Source organism: Zootoca vivipara, chromosome 6, assembly GCF_965207765.1.
Source record: "Zootoca vivipara chromosome 6, rZooViv2.hap1.1, whole genome shotgun sequence".
In the NCBI taxonomy this organism is placed as follows: Eukaryota; Metazoa; Chordata; class Lepidosauria; order Squamata; family Lacertidae; genus Zootoca; species Zootoca vivipara.
Genome location: NC_142589.1, coordinates 76,038,904 through 76,054,997, shown reverse-complemented (window position 1 = coordinate 76,054,997; position 16,094 = coordinate 76,038,904). Strand labels below are relative to the sequence as shown.

The 16,094-nt window shown below is 40.7% G+C and overlaps 1 long non-coding RNA gene across 1 annotated transcript; it reads left to right on the top strand.

The window, feature by feature from the left end:
- The first annotated feature begins 778 nt into the window (after positions 1–778).
- On the top strand, positions 779–15,868 carry LOC148685469 (uncharacterized). The gene is made up of 4 exons (XR_015950705.1): positions 779–888; positions 8,583–8,671; positions 14,594–14,702; positions 15,730–15,868. It is a non-coding gene; the product is annotated as an uncharacterized LOC148685469 (long non-coding RNA).
- The last annotated feature ends 226 nt before the right edge of the window (positions 15,869–16,094 follow it).

Genomic DNA, 16,094 nt, shown 5'->3' with positions numbered 1-16,094 from the left:
GGGACGGGACAGGTTGGGGGAAATCTCAGGGAAAAGCCGGGGTGGGGGGAGGAGGGGTGGGATATGTCATGGATCGACACAGGGTGGTGGCAGTCACAGGGATTAGCCACAGCAACACGTGGCAGGGCCAGCTAGTATATACATAGATTTATCATGAACATATGTACAAACTATCTTAATACATAACCATACAAACAATAACATCTTCAGTATTTGTAAGGAACACCCTTCCTTTCAATAATGACTGCTCACACAAGTTGTTATTTTAAAAAGAAAACTAAAGTTTATTCTATATCTCCTCCCTGCCCAATGTTCCCTTGGAGGGGGTTAATACTTGTGCAAACTTTCTAACCCAGAAAGAAACCCGTTTCTCTCACATTTATTATGATAAACAACAAAGCAAAGCATCAATACCCATAAACATTTCTTCAAATTTAAATTTTAAAAACGGTTTCATAATGAATGAAAACACTCCCCCCCCCCAAATAAATAATCACAAATAAAAGGAAAAACCATAACGATTCAAGTAAGTGCTCTGGGCTTCCAAGGAGCATAGAGGTATGTCATCAAACAGTATTTTTTAAAAAGTAAAAACCACAGTTCTAGCAACTTTCTGAAATTGTTGACATCAGTCACAGGGCAATGTAGTGCAGATGGGAAAAAAAGCTTGTGCAGCAAAGCAGATTTCCAAGAACTGTCTCATTTAAAGGTAAAACAGTCCTGGTGGTTTTGCTTTCACGTGTTTTGCTTCCTGAGGAAATGAAACTTTAATTCTATATAAGCATCTCCGTTCACTTCGTTTCTGGAGGGTAGAAAAAGGTGAAGAATCATTCGGACAGTTCCAGCAAGCGCTATAAGATGGCTTTTTCCTCACCTATTTTGTATCCAGTAAGTATAGAAATAAGATGTTTAGTAGATGAAAGCTTTTGGGATTGCAATGGGAAGAAGGATGGCATGGGCATCTTCTCAATAGATTATGTTCGTGCAGCATGCAGCACAAAGCAGGAGCTTTCTAAATAACAGCATGCATCTCAAACGCTGAGGCAGATCTCTAAAGCAGGTGATCAGAAGTGGCCAAGCAGATTTACAGTCCCTTTCCTGCCTCCTTCACAGCAGAGTTTTTGCAGGCAACCTGACCAAGCTTGCAGGTGGAATGGTGACCTGCAACTAGGGTCAGATATTGATTCAAACATATAGGAAATGCAGAAAATAAGTAGGCAGAGCTCTGGCATGGAATTGAAGTTGTCATCCATCTGCCTGGCGGGACAGTGGAGGGAAATGCCATTGGGGGTAAAGTCAAACAGTTGAAGAGTTACAGTGCCTGTTTTGGTAGTAGAGACCGATACGGGTGAGACATGTTTTATTGGTCATTCCTGCTCTAATCACTGCTGTGGATACGTGACCTGTCTGTCTGTCTCCAGGCACTGCAGTCATCTGCAAGGGATCCCAGCAAGGTTTATGGCACATGGAATTGGGTGATGGGAAAAGCTTGCCTCCTTAAATATTTTGTCTGCCAGGCTGCTGTTCAAGGCACAGTAAGGGCGGGGGGGGGGAGGAGGGGGGAAAGCTAAGATAATAGAATAACAGAATGTTTTAGCTGGATGGGACCCTGAGGGTCATCTAGTCCAACCCCCGCCCATGCAGAAATCTCAACTGAAGCACCCCTGACAGATGGGCAGGCAACCTCTGCTTAAAAACCTCCACAACATTCTGAGGGCGTCTGTTCTGCTATCGAAAAGCTCTTTCTGTACCATCAGAAACTTCTTCCTGATGGCAAATCCTAATCTCTGACTTCCAGTTAACCTCAGCAGTGATCGATCCTCTCCCGACACGTCGGCAGTCCCCAAAAGGCTTTCCCGGAGACCTTCGCAACCGGCAGAAGGAGGGGGAGAGACCTGGGTACTAAGACAGACAAGACGCTTCCAGCACAAGCCGAAAACCAGCTGCGTGCACGACGGTAAAGAACCCCTTTTAATATATAACCCCTATTAATCCCCGGGCGTGGATAAGATAAAGGACACCAGAAGGAGATCGACATTAAGATCATCCCCCCCCCCAGCTAATCTGAACTGTTACAAAGAGTATAAAGGGAAGCGGGGAGAGGGAAGGATTTGAATGATCAGACACCGCGCACACAAGAGACGCTGACTGGGGAGAAACAAAGTATCGGCAAGCAGGGGGAAACAAGAACTTTTTAAAATAGGACCTGTTTGGGCTTTGATCTTATATATTACTCATACAACGCAGGACAGAGCTGTGACGGGAGATCGTAAGCCTTGAGATTGAAGACGATCTAAGAGGAAAATACGAAATACAGAGAACTACACTAAAATCCGCTCTGACTGGTCTTTTAAAGAGTGAATTTAATCCTTTCTTCTTTTTTTTTGTCTGAATAAAAGTATCTGAAATAAAATGGCGACGACGCGCTAAAGAGAATGACTAAGCAGACAAGGCGACATAGTAACAAGAAGTGACGTGGGTAACATATTAGGAAGAATAACTGACCAACGGAAAAATAGCTCCCTAAGCAAAATAGTGACATCAAGTGGAGGCTGTAAGACCAACAGATATTCCCTGTGGAGAATTTGATCTAAGAGCGACACCCAGTGGATAAAAAGAAGCAGTGCGGGCAATTTTTAAAAAAATGAATAAAGAAAAGAAACAGACCTCAGCCAGCAACTCCCAAAGAAGAGTGTCATCAGCAACAGCAGAGCATGAAATTGATCTTAGAGACCTGATTCTAAGTTTAAAAAGTGACATTGGAGAGATCAAACAAGACCTGACAGAAATGAAGAAAGATATGAATGAAAGATTACTAAGTTTGGAAGATAAAGTAGGAAAAATGGAAGGGAAAATGGACTCAAATGAGAAAGATAAACAAGAAATTAAAGAACAACTTACCAAAATAGAAGAAACATCTAACAAAGCGATAGAGAGCATACAAGAAGTGCAGGAAAAAAATCAAACAATGGAAAATTCTCTGAAAAATCTCTCCAAAGAAAGACGTGAAGGGAAAAAAGAAGTAGAGAAAATGAAAAAAGACCTAGAAGACCAAAAGGAAGCTTGGGAAGCTACACAGGATGCCCTCGCTATGCTTCAAATGAAAATGAGGGAGAAGGTTTTAAGGTTCCGGAACATCCCTGAGATACCTAATGAAGATATTGAAAAAAGACTGATAGTGGCTCTGGCGAAATGGCTAAACCTGGAGGAGTTAGATATGGAGACCCAACTGGAGGAAGCCTTCAGAATCAACTCTAAAAAGGCTAAAGCAAATAACTGGCCTGGAGATTGTTTAGCAACGTTTACCACGATGTGGCTCAGAAATAAAATATTAAAAACCAAGGGAAAGAAAAAATTTGTGATGGATGGGACTGAAATAATTATAATGAAAGAAATCCCCCCCAGGCTGGTGCACAAAAGGAAGAAATATCAGTTTTTAGCAAAGGCCCTAAAAGCCAAAAAAGTCTTCTTTAAATGGGAGTATCCGGAAGGCATCGCCTTTGCATTCAAGGGAAGATGGAGGAGGTTTAACACACAAGAGGCGGCCGATAGATTCTTCAGGACTTACTCCCAAGAATTAGGAGGAGACAGAATGAAATTGACTAAAGAACAACAAAATGAGACTGATGATGAAAGAGAGGAGGAACACAGCGACGAAGAAGATGAGGGAGAGGGGGCACAGGAGGAGGAAGAGAAAGAGGACGGCGAAACGGAAGGATGAATAGAGAGGACAATTTATAAAACACAAGAGCCCCCAATGTAAATATCAATTCCTCCCTACCTAGAAAACATAATGTACTGGTCATTCTAGTTATTCTAGTTATTCAATAGCAATTTAATAATTATGACTGTTTAAGGAAACTCACGTAAGAGTAGGAAACTAAGATTTGTCTCCTATGTTCTGCTTAGTATAGAATTCAATTTGATTATCTTTTAATAATTATTCCTTCCCCTGTTACCCTCTCTTCCCTTCCCCCTCCCTTCCCCTCCCCCATCCTACGTTCTTCCCTACTTTCTTCTTCCCTTCTACTCCCTCTCCCCCGCTCCCTTCTTTTTCCCTCTTTCTTTCTTTCCCCTTTTCTTTTCTTTTCTTTTTCTTTTTCCTTCCTCTAAAATCTTAATAAAGAAAAATGGATTTAAGAATTATGTCATGGAATATAAATGGCTTAAATAACAAAAAAAAAAGGAACAGAGTGGGACATCTACTAAAGAAGCAAAATTTTGATGTTATTTGTCTTCAAGAGACGCACATAAATAAAAAGCATTTGAGGGTATTAAAGAACGGAAAATTAGGAATGGAATTCGCGACGGCGGATGCCAAAAAAAAGAGAGGTGTAGTATTCTATGTTAAAAAGAAGTGGAATCCAGAAATTCTATGGACGGATAATGAAGGTAGAATGGTAATGGTAAAGACGATTATTGAAGGTGAACAGTGGATCTGGGTGGGCCTTTACGCGCCAAATGGGAGTAAAATAGCCTTCTTAGAAAGATTAGAATCTCAAATAATGAAATACAATCAATGTAAGATTATAATAATGGGGGACATGAACGGAATAATTGATCCAGAATTTGACAAAAGTGGAAGGGATACTAAGAAAAATAAAACGAAATTACCAAATAAATTCTTGAATCTGACTAAAAATTTAAATCTATTAGATGCTTGGAGACATAAAAACCCCATCAAAAAAGAATTTACGCATATCTCAGCTAGACACCAAAGTGCAAGCAGAATAGATATGATTTGGATACCAAAGGAATTATCATTAAGAATTCAAAAAGTAGAAATTAATCCCAAAACATTATCAGATCACAACGCAATGAGTTTAACATTAAAGGAAGAACAAAAGGAAAGAAATTGGAGACTAAATATCTTTATGTTGAAAAAAACAAATATAAAACAAGAAGCAGTTAAAAAATTGAAAGAATATTTCAAACTAAATAACAATGGTGAGGTAGATATAAATACAATGTGGGACGCGGGGAAAGCTTTTATGCGTGGATATTTTATAGAACAAGCAGCTAGAATTAAGAAGGCTGAGGAGTTAAAGAAAGAAAATCTATTACAAGAAATAAAGAAAAAAGAAAGATCCCTTTATAAAAAGTATGACAGGAGTATTGAGCATGAATTAAGAATATTGAGAACAGAATTTGAAAAGACAATTGATCAAGAGATGGAACGAAAATTAAAATTTTGGAAATATAAATATTTCGAGTGGGCAAATAAACCAAGTAAATTATTGATCTGGCAGATTAAAAAAAGGGAAAATGAAAAAATAATAAATAGAATTAAATCAGGGGGGAAAATTTTTGATAAGACGGAGGAAATCAGGAAAGTTTTCTATAAATTCTTTGAATTTCTATACCAAAAAGAAGAGGCAGGCAGCCAAGAGATTGAAGAATATTTTAAAAAATATCAGCTTCCAAAGATCCCATCAGAAAAAATGACATTTCTAAATAAAGAAATTACATTAATGGAAATAACAGAAGCAATAAAATCTATGAAAAATGGGAGGACCCCAGGTCCAGATGGACTGCCTGCAGAATATTATAAGGAACTCCAGGAAATAATATTAACCCCACTCAGGGATGTTATGAACGGCATATTTATAAGGGGGAGGATCCCCAAATCATGGACAGAAGCACAGATCACATTAATACCTAAAACACAAACAGACACAGATTTACCATCTAATTACAGACCAATCTCTCTTCTAAATTCGGATTATAAGATATTCGCAAAAATTTTGGCAGGTAGACTAAATAAAATCCTGGAAGAATTAGTACACAAAGATCAAGCTGGATTTGTAAAGGGTAGATTTGCAAAGGACAATATTAGAAACATCGTAAATATTTTGGAATGCCTTGAAAACAGAAGAGATAAACAGGCAGCCATTCTATCAATCGATGCCGAGAAGGCTTTCGATAGAGTATCGTGGGCATTCATGATAAAAACAATAGAAAATTTAAATTTGGGAGAACGAATGGAGAAAGCAATAAAAGCAATTTATAAAACCCAAGGAGCCAAGATATTAATAAACGGAAGATCAACCAATAAAATAAATATTGAAAGAGGCACAAGGCAAGGCTGCCCCTTGTCGCCTATTCTTTTTATATTAACATTAGAGATTCTATTAAAAAATATAAGGCAAGAAGAAACTATTAAGGGAATAGTAATTGGCAATAAAAAATTTAAAGTAAAGGCTTATGCAGATGACATAATTATAACCACCGAAGATCCACTCCAAAGTATACCCTCTGCAATTAAGAAAATAAATGAATTTGGCAGATTAGCGGGATTAAAAATAAATTATGAGAAAACCAAAATGCTGGTGAAAAATTTGGAAATTAAAGAAAAACAGATACTCCAAGAAAAAACAGGCCTAAAAATTGATAAAAGATTGAAATATTTGGGCATCCAAACAAGAATAAAAGGAATAGATCTTGTACAGGAAAATTATAGAGTAATGTGGAAAAAGATAAAAGCAAATATGGAAGAATGGAGAAAATTGAAATTATCGTTAATGGGTCGAATCTCTCTAATCAAAATGTGTGTTGTCTCTAAAATGAATTATTTATTTCAAAATTTACCAATTCTGGGGAAAGACAAAATCTTTGAGGAATGGAAAAAGGATATTATGAAATTTATTTGGGAAGGGAAAAGACCGAGGGTGAGATACAAAATCATGATAGACCATAGAGACAGGGGAGGCTTTGGTCTCCCAGACCTTGAAATATATCACGATGCGGCTGCGATTGCATGGATTAAAGAGTGGGTGGAACTCAAAAACACGGACCTTTTAGATTTGGAGGGCCAAGGGCTAGCCTTTGGCTGGCACCGTTATTTAATGAAAGATAAAATAGAAAAAAAGAACGTTTTTATGTTCAATCTAATTAGGAAATCGTTGTATCTAGTATGGCAGAAATATAAAAGGTTTTTCGAGCCCAAGACTCCATGGTGGCTTTCACCATTAGAATTAGTTGCCGTAAAAAGAACTAATATGGACAACAATTGGCCCACATATAGATTATTATTGGAAGAAAAAGAGGGAACCTTAAAACTAAAAGAATATGCAGAAATAAAACACCTACTGACCACCTGGTTACAATATTTTGAAATTAACCAAAGATTACAAATTGACAAAAAATTGGGGTTTGACGGTGAAATGTCAAAATTTGAGGAAATATTACTAGTGAAAAAGACCAAATTAATAAAAAAATTATATCAGATAATCCTAAAATGGAAAACAGAGGAAGAAATGACGAAGGAATACATGATTAAGTGGGGTCAAGACCTGGGGAAAGCTATCCCAGTGCAGAAATGGGAAAACCTGTGGAAGAAAGATTCAAATTTTACACCAAATTACGACCTAAAGGAAAACATCTTAAAGATGCAGAATAGATGGTACTTGACCCCACTAAAAATGTCTAAAATGTACCCAGGGGTTAACAATCTGTGTTGGAGGTGTGGAAAGGAGGTTGGAACATTTATCCACATGTGGTGGAATTGTAGTGTAATTAAGGAATTTTGGGAAATGCTATATAAGGAATTTTAAAAAATGCTAAAATATTCCTTTAAGAAAAGTCCCGAAATGTTCCTCCTTGGAATGATGCCTGAGGACATACAAACAAATGATAGGTGTGTAATCAGCTATGCGACAGCAGCCGCCAGATTATTAGTCGCAAAAAATTGGAAAACCCCGGAAATCCCGAGCAAAGAAGATTGGCAAATAAAATTATTTAATTATTATAATTTAGCAAAACATTATGAAGAAACTAGAGGAAAGAATTCAGACGATATAAAAAAAAAACTGGGCACCCTTTTTTAACTATATTAAGGAAAAATTGGAAAAACCAAACATAATCTTAGACGTCTAACAACTCTGTTATGATCAATTCACTAAAATGATATATAACTTTGTTAATACAGCATGTATATATTACTTACCTTTTTCAACTCAATGAATTTTGGTATGTTAAGATCTTATGGTAGGAAAGGATAAGCTTGAAACAGGGGGAGAAATATGGGGGGAGGGATAAGGGCGGGGAGGGACAGGGGTGGAGAGGGAAAAAAGGGACAAAGAAGACTCAATAACGAAATGTGATATATGTTTTTTATTGGTTACTGGTTTGTATCGTTTTTCTTAATTTTTTCTTTAACATTAATAAAGTTTTTTTTTATTAAAAAAAAAAAAAAACCTCAGCAGTGATGTGGCTCACATTCCTTCCTCCTCTCCAAATCAGAGGAGGGTGTTAAATGCACCTTTGCATTTAACATGCTGGGCTCTCTCCACCCCCAAGGCCAATAGAATAGCATTAGCTGGAAGGCCTGATAATTTTTGGGACTGTGGTGGGCATGGAGTTGAGGTCCCCCAGTGGCTTCAAGTTTATCCCCAAGTTAAGGTCTCTGCCTAGGGTGTCCCCAACTCTATGACCAAGTGTGCCTATTTGAGAAGCAGCCTCCTGATTTTTAAAACTCAACTACTTCCAGTAGAGATAATATAATAGATGATGATGATAACTGTATAGTTCATTTTGGAGAATAGGAACAAGGATGTGATGACTTTTGCTTTCCTGCTCCACAGGCTGTTCCCTTTCTGCAACACTTCCACGGGCCCTTGCGTGGAGGGATGGCGATTTACATCGAAGGCCAGGCCCTGCATTCCACAAAAGGGTTTGTCTCCTCTTTGCCTCCCTCAACAAATGCCCCTACCCCTCCTACACCAATCTTTCTTCTGTTACTAAAGAATTTCCCAGACTTAAGTCAGAAAGTTATCTTAGGGAGCCCAAACCCTCTACCGCACCGAGATTAACTCTTCAGACTATATTTTGACTTTCTGTCACATAGAAAAGATACCCGGTACTATGAGCAACACTGAGGGCTCATTCACACTCACCTTTGCTTCCATGCTTTCGAGGCAACTGCCCAGGCTTTTTGTTGTGTCCTCGGGTTTTCCCTGGGGAAACCCATGTGAATTGGAGCAAATGGCAATCCGCAAAAAAACAACACCCTATTGCCAGTTGCTCCAATTCAGCAGTAAAAAATGGGTCTTCCTGAGGAAATTGCTGGGACTAAAAATAGGGTTGCCAGACTCAATAGTGGACAGGACTTCTGTGCCTTTAATTGCCCTGCTCTCTTTTGAGTCTGGAAACCTTAAAGAGAAACCAGCAGACCCTTTGCTTGGAAATTAAAGAAAGGGTCTGCTGGTTTCTCTTTAAGGTTTCCAGACTCAAAAGAGAGCAGCGCAATTAAAGGCACAGAAGTCCTGTCCACTATTGAGTCTGGCAACCCTAACTTAAAAGCCTGGACCGGTCACAACTTCATTACAATAATGACAGCTATCACAAGTTGTTATTTTTAATAGGAAGCCAGAGTTCATTCTATAGCTGCTCCCTGCCCAATGTTCCCTTGCAGGGTGTCAATTCTTGTCACAACTTTTCCACCCCTTCAGGACAAATCACATTTGCCAGAATTCTTTCTTCTGTGCAGCTGTTAAAAAGCCACTTTTTTTTTGCACTGGCTACACACCACACTATCACTCTGTGACAATTTAGTATGGGGGACTCAGACCTGGGGTCTGAATGTGGACCTCCAGGCCTCTGCATTTGGCCCTTGGAGCTCTCCACAGGCCACGCCGTTCACTGGCCCTGCTTCATATCCAGAGTGTTTTTGCCTGGCTGGAATTTGCCCTCAAACTCTGATCATGCCTTTTGCTTCCTGTGGGGAAGGATGGGGATGGATGAGTGAGTGGATGTAGGACACAACCTGGTGCTGTCCAACAGCATCCGGAAGACGCCAAGTTGGTGAAGGCTGATGGAGAAACTAATCTGCTGTGCAACAGGTAAAATTATATTACTTAATAAGTACAGCTCCTTCTTCCATTTTGCCTCTGTCCCTGCCCACCACTGGGGTGTGGCACTCAGAAGGTTGTCCAGAAAGCGAATGTGGTCCTCAGGGTGAGCAAGCCTCCCCATCTTATTCTTTTAAGCAGAAACTTGTGTGCATTGAAATGCAACACATTTTAAGGAGGTGAAAACTACAGCCATCTTTGCGTTAAGCAGTTTCCCCTACACTAGTATGTATTTAATAAGCTTTAATGGTCGATCCTATCCCAAAGTCTGGATAGCTCAGTTGGTTAGAGCATGGTGCTGATAATGTCAATGTTGCAGATTTGATCCCCATATGGGACATTTGCATATCCCTGCATTTCAAGGGGTTGGACTAGATGATCCTCAGGGTCCCTTCCAACTTCGAGTCCCTCGTTCTAAGGTGAGTTGCAGGACATCCTTTCTTAATCCAGCCTCAAACTACTCCTTTCTGCCACTACTCCTCCGCTCTTAACCCCCCCTTACTCTACCCCACCCCACCCCACCCCACCCCACCCCACCATCTCCTCCTGCGCAGCATCAGTGTCAATATCGCATTTCAGGTTTGCGTTCACTGTTAAATCTGTTGGGCGAGAGTGGCAACATCGTCTTCCACTTCAACCCACGGATGAATGAGAAGGAGGTGGTTTGCAATACGATGCAAAACGGAACTTGGGGGAAAGAGGAACGCTGTCCCATTCCTTTCGAGGCGGGGGCCAGTTTTACGACGTTCATCGATGTAATGAGCGACTGCTACAGGGTGAGGCTGCCGGTGCGCCTTATCTATTCTTCATCAAACAGTCTTCTCATGGCCTGTGGGCTTTTAATTCTCGTGGCTCAAGATGGCTTTACTTTTTCTGTAATGGGCAAAATGGCTTTATGTTTAGGCAGTGCTATTTTTCTAGAAAAAGAGTTGCCGGAACTCACCATAAACACCTCCCTCGTTCTCTTAGAATGGCAATGGCACCCTCCTGAGAGGTGCTGGAACTGGGTTTATTATTATTATTATTATTATTATTATTATTATTATTATTCATTTTTATAAAAAAACAACAACAAACAATGAAAAAACAGAATACAACAATACCAACTAAACAAACAAATCTAAAAACAAAAACAGATACATACTTCCCTTATGTTAACCTTATTTTCATTAACATCCTCAAGTGACTTCCTTCGCTCCTTTCTGAATTTCATTAAATTACATCTTTAGCAGTTTATTCCTCATCATCTAGTAACCGACTATTAATTTATTTCTTTATCTATTAACCAATTATTTAAATTCTACATTAACTCTTCATCAAAATCTTACTTTTAATGCTTATAGCCTATTTTATATTCACTAAGAGCAATAATTTTCTATATACTGCAATATTTTTTCAAATATATTTTAATTTTTTTTCAATCTTCTTCCACTGTCTCTTCCTTCTGGTCGCATAGTCTCCCAGTCATTTCGGCAAGTTCCATAAAGTCCATCATCTTCATTTGCCATTCATCTATCATGGGTGTCTCTTGTGTCTTCCAGTTCTTGGCAAGTAGTATTCTGGCAGCTGTTGTGACATACAAAAAGAATGTAGTATCTTTCTTGGGGATTTCTCTCCCTACTATTCCAAGTAAAAAGGCTTCTGGGTTTTTTTTAGTAAACATGTTTTTCAACACTTTTTTTATTTCATTATAAATCTTTTCCCATAAGTATTTTACTTTGGGGCATGTCCACCACATGTGGTAAAAGGTCCCTTCTTTCTCTTTACATTTCCAACACTTATTATCAGAAATACGATACATCTTTGATAATTTAATAGGAGTTAAATACCATCTATACCGTGTTTCTCATATTATAAGTCATGTCTTATATTCATTTTTACTCAAGAAAATAAGCCTGTGGCTTATTTTCGGGGGTGTCTTATTTTTTTAAAAAAATTACGGTACCTCCTCTTTCTGCTGTGGCTCGGCGCCCGGAACTGGCTGCTGTGCACTTTGTTGGCGCTTCAGCAGGGCACGCTGCTGGGTCCTGCCGGGTTGGGGCTCCAAGCTGTGCGCGCTGCAGCTCTTGCTGCGTCCCGCCGCCGGCTTGGAGCTTGGCAAAGCGCGCGCTGCTGCCTTTGCCGGCTCCCGCTCCGTTGGGGCTTGGCAAAGTGCGTGCTTTGCTGAGCCCCGACTGAGCGGGAACCAGCAAAGGCAGCAGCCCGCTGCCGGCTTGGAGCTCGAGCCAGCAAAGGGTGGGCTCCCCACCGTGTAGTGCTGCTCCCATCCGGAGGAGGCTGCCATGGGTGCCGAGGCCCCGCCTCCTCTTCCTCCTCCTTCCCCGTGTCCTTGTCTCGGCTCTGGCTGAGCCGGAAGAGACGGCGGGAGAGCAGCACAGCGCAAGCACAGCGCACGCTAGGGAAGGAGGAGCCAGGCCGGGCGGAGCTGCCGCAGTACACGAGGAGCCGGAACACGCATCACTTCCTCCTCCTTCCCAGCTCCCACCGGCGGATCCTCTGCCCCGCCACAGCCGCCCGGCCTGCCTGCCTGCCCGCCCTCCGGCTTCCCCACGCCAGAGGCTCCTCCTCGCCCTCCGGCTCCGGCTGCGCTCCCTCTTGCGCTCCCGGCTGCCTCCTTGTCTGGGTCTCTGCTTGCAGCTGCTGCCGCCGCTGCCCTCTTCCTCCTCCTGTCTCTCGCCTGGGCATGTCGTCCCGTTTTCCCTCGGGGAAGGTTCTTGCTGTCGGCCACTGCCTGCTCCTTCCTCGCTTCCCGGAGCCGCCCTCTCAGACCTTTGCCGGGTCCCGCTGGGTTGGGACTTGGCATGGCGTGCCCTGCCATACCAGCATGTCTTATTTTCGGGCTACGCCTTATATTTCGCTAGGTCTTGAAAATCCTGCCATGCCTTATTTTGTAGGGATGCCTTAAAATATGAGAAACATGGTACATATTTTCATCATATTTTCTTTCAAAACAGTACATGCCGTAAATTTAAGGGTCTTTTCCCACAATTTCTCCCAAGGTGCTGGAACTGAATTCTGATGAGTTCTGGCTGAAAAAAAGCCCTGCGTCTAGACAGTCAGAAGAAATTGCAGGGGTATGACATTTCGTCATCCCCTTTAGAGATATGGATGTGAACATCTTGACAAGAATGATCTATGTGGTGGTTGTGCAAATTTGCTAAAGATTATTGGGACATGATGCATGTGGAACTTAAAAGGATCTTTAAATTTAAGTTCCCTAAAAAACCCCCAATATAGCCCTTTTTCTTGGCTATAAGAGATGATTATATGGCGCTGTGGGTTACACCACAGAGTCTAGGGCTTGCTGATCAGAAGGTCGGCGGTTCGAATCCCTGCAATGGGGTGAGCTCCCATTGCTCGGTCCCAGCTCCTGCCCACCTAGCAGTTCGAAAGCATGTCAAGTGCAAGTAGATAAATAGGTACCGCTCTGGCGGGAAGGTAAACGGCGTTTCCGTGCGCTGCTCTGGTTCGCCAGAAGCAGCTTTGTCATGCTGGCCACATGACCCGGAAGCTGTCTGCGGACAAACGCCGGCTCCCTCGGCCTATAGAGTGAGATGAGCGCCGCAACCCCAGAGTCGGACACAACTGGACCTGATGGTCAGGGGCCCCTTTACTATATGCAAAAAAGAGAGCACTTAATCTATTTCTTTACATGACTGCTGTGGCCAGAATAGTGTAGGGGGAGTCGGGGCACATTGATGCAAGGGGCACATTGAAACACCAACAATATTTCAATATTGAGAAACATTATCCGTGTTGTGACATCACTAAAACGTGTCTATACATGTGTGAGTGCGACAGTTGCGACCGTGCCGCCCGCCAATTCGCCATTTGCGTTTGACAAGAGTAGGTGTGTTTTTAGCATAGCCAACTAAACAATTGCATGAAATGTAAAAGTGTTCCAGTGCTGTTTTATGTCGTTTAGTTTAAGATATAAAAATACCAAAAGTAAGTTATCCCACTCAGTAATCAGGATTACACATGTTTTTTAAATAAGTTCAGTGGTTTTATTAATAATTGTTAGTTTTCTGAAAATGTCCATTGGGGCACTTTGATACACTAAGACACGGGGCACATTGATACACATAAAAGTGCCCCACTAGTGTATAATAGTGTCCCAATATACAAGTTTGCATGAAATCTCTAAACTGATTTCCTACTCATGAAATTTGAAAAAAAAAATGTTGTTTAGTACATGGCCAAAGTCATTTCTAAATATAATATCCGATTATTGTGTCATATCGCAGGAAAAAAACCAGGATCTTGGATGTTTGCCTTCCCCATTGTAGAAGATAAGGCAAGCATTGATTTCAAGGATATTGTTTTGCAATTGCCAAAACCAAACTTCTCAAAGGGCACATTTTGAACAACATCTCTTTATACTTTTTCTTTTGACTTCAGTGGATTTAATGTGCAATAGAAGCTAAATGTTAAGTAATTATCTTATTTTTTATAAGCATTTTGTTTAAATTACTATTTTTTGACTAACTTATACTTTTTAAAGTTTTTCCAAAGTTTTTTTTTAATGGATAGGTGTTTGAGGAAAGATTAATATAAGTTTTGATGTTTTGTTAAGAAAACCTTCCATAAAGTCTATGATATGTGTGAAACACTGTTAGTTTTGATACGTAATTTCGATAGCACACGCCTTAGATGACAATTGCTCTGCACTCTGTGCAAAGGTACCAGTCGTACTGCCCTAAATCAGCCTGTGCTGTCATTTTCTTGTTCTGTTCTTTCCCTAGGTCTCTGTCAATAGTAAAGAATTGCTGAAATACACCCACCGCATTCCATTTCATAGCGTCCGGGCTCTGGAGATCAAAGGGGATGTCAATTTGCAGAGAGTCTCTTAGGGTGAGTTGCAGGTTTTAAAAGCCTCCTATCCTTCCCCATTTAAAACTTGTCAACATGGTTTCTCTCTTGCTTACGGTAAGGAAAACAGCCATTTGTCATTTGCCTTAGAAATGAGGCAATCTAATCTTAAAGGAGCTGTTGCTGGGCAAGTTTATTTATTCATTACATTTATATCTCCCACCCTTCCTCCCAAAGGAGACAGATTTGCAAAGCAACAAGTGATAAAGCCATAAAAACACATTGAAAATAATTCCAATACAGATGCAGACTGGGAACGAACTTCAACTTGGTTGGAAGAGGAAAGTCTGCAGTAGTCAGTCAGACCTCTCTTATATAGGAACACCTACTGATACTTCTGACCAGTCTCAAATAATTTGATGCTGGCCAAATCTGATATATCAGGACAATGTGACAATGGATGGCCCAACTCCACATATGCTCGGATGGAGGCAGGTTATTTGGATCAGTTCCGTTGTGATGTCCATCCTAGTTTTGAAATCTTAAACTGCTTTGGTTGCTGTAGGGCAGGGATAGCCAATGTAATGCCTTCCAGAGGTTTTGGACTATAACTCTCATCATTCCCTGCATTGGCCAGGCTTGTCGGGAGTTGTAGTTCAAAACGTAGTGGGTACATTGATAGAGTTGCCATATTTCAAAAAGTGAAAATCTGGACACACTACCAACATGGCTGCCATACACCTGGATTTTCCTGGACATTTTAGCGATTTCCACCCAGATGCTCTTTATGAGGGCTGAATACTGAGTATGTCTGGGAAATTCCGGACGTATGGCAACCTACACAGCATTCGCTCCCCTTGCTCCAGCGGATGATCTTCCCTGGAAGACAAGGGAGGCTGAGACCCTGATGAATCTCCTGGATCTCTCAGTGGTGGATGATGCAATCAGTCACAGTATCATTCTGGACCACTTTGTTGGGCTGTAATGAATGGGGAATAGGTACCTGTGGTGCCAGTAATTCATTTGCATTTTTAAAATTATGTGTGGTTGTTGTTGTTGTTTTTTACAGGAACAAAACAAAAAGAGGGTAAAGAGAAGACAATGCTCAGAAAGAAGGCACAGAACAGAAAACAAATTTATGTTTTAAAAGGATTATAAATTGCTATACCATGTCTACTTACAATAAAATAAAAGAGAATGAAACTTCATATTTCTGGAAGAAATATTGTTGTCTAGTATATAAAAATGAGTCTGAGCTTTGATGGCCTCTTGCATATGGATTATGAAGAGTCTGTGAAATTTAGGAGGAGAAACCATTACTGCTCCAAGAAAATATCTTTTGCAACAGATCAGTCCTCTCCTTAAAAAAATAAAATTAACAAATACTTGCAGGCATGCCCATAATGGATCTGAGGTTTCTAGAAGTTATGGTGG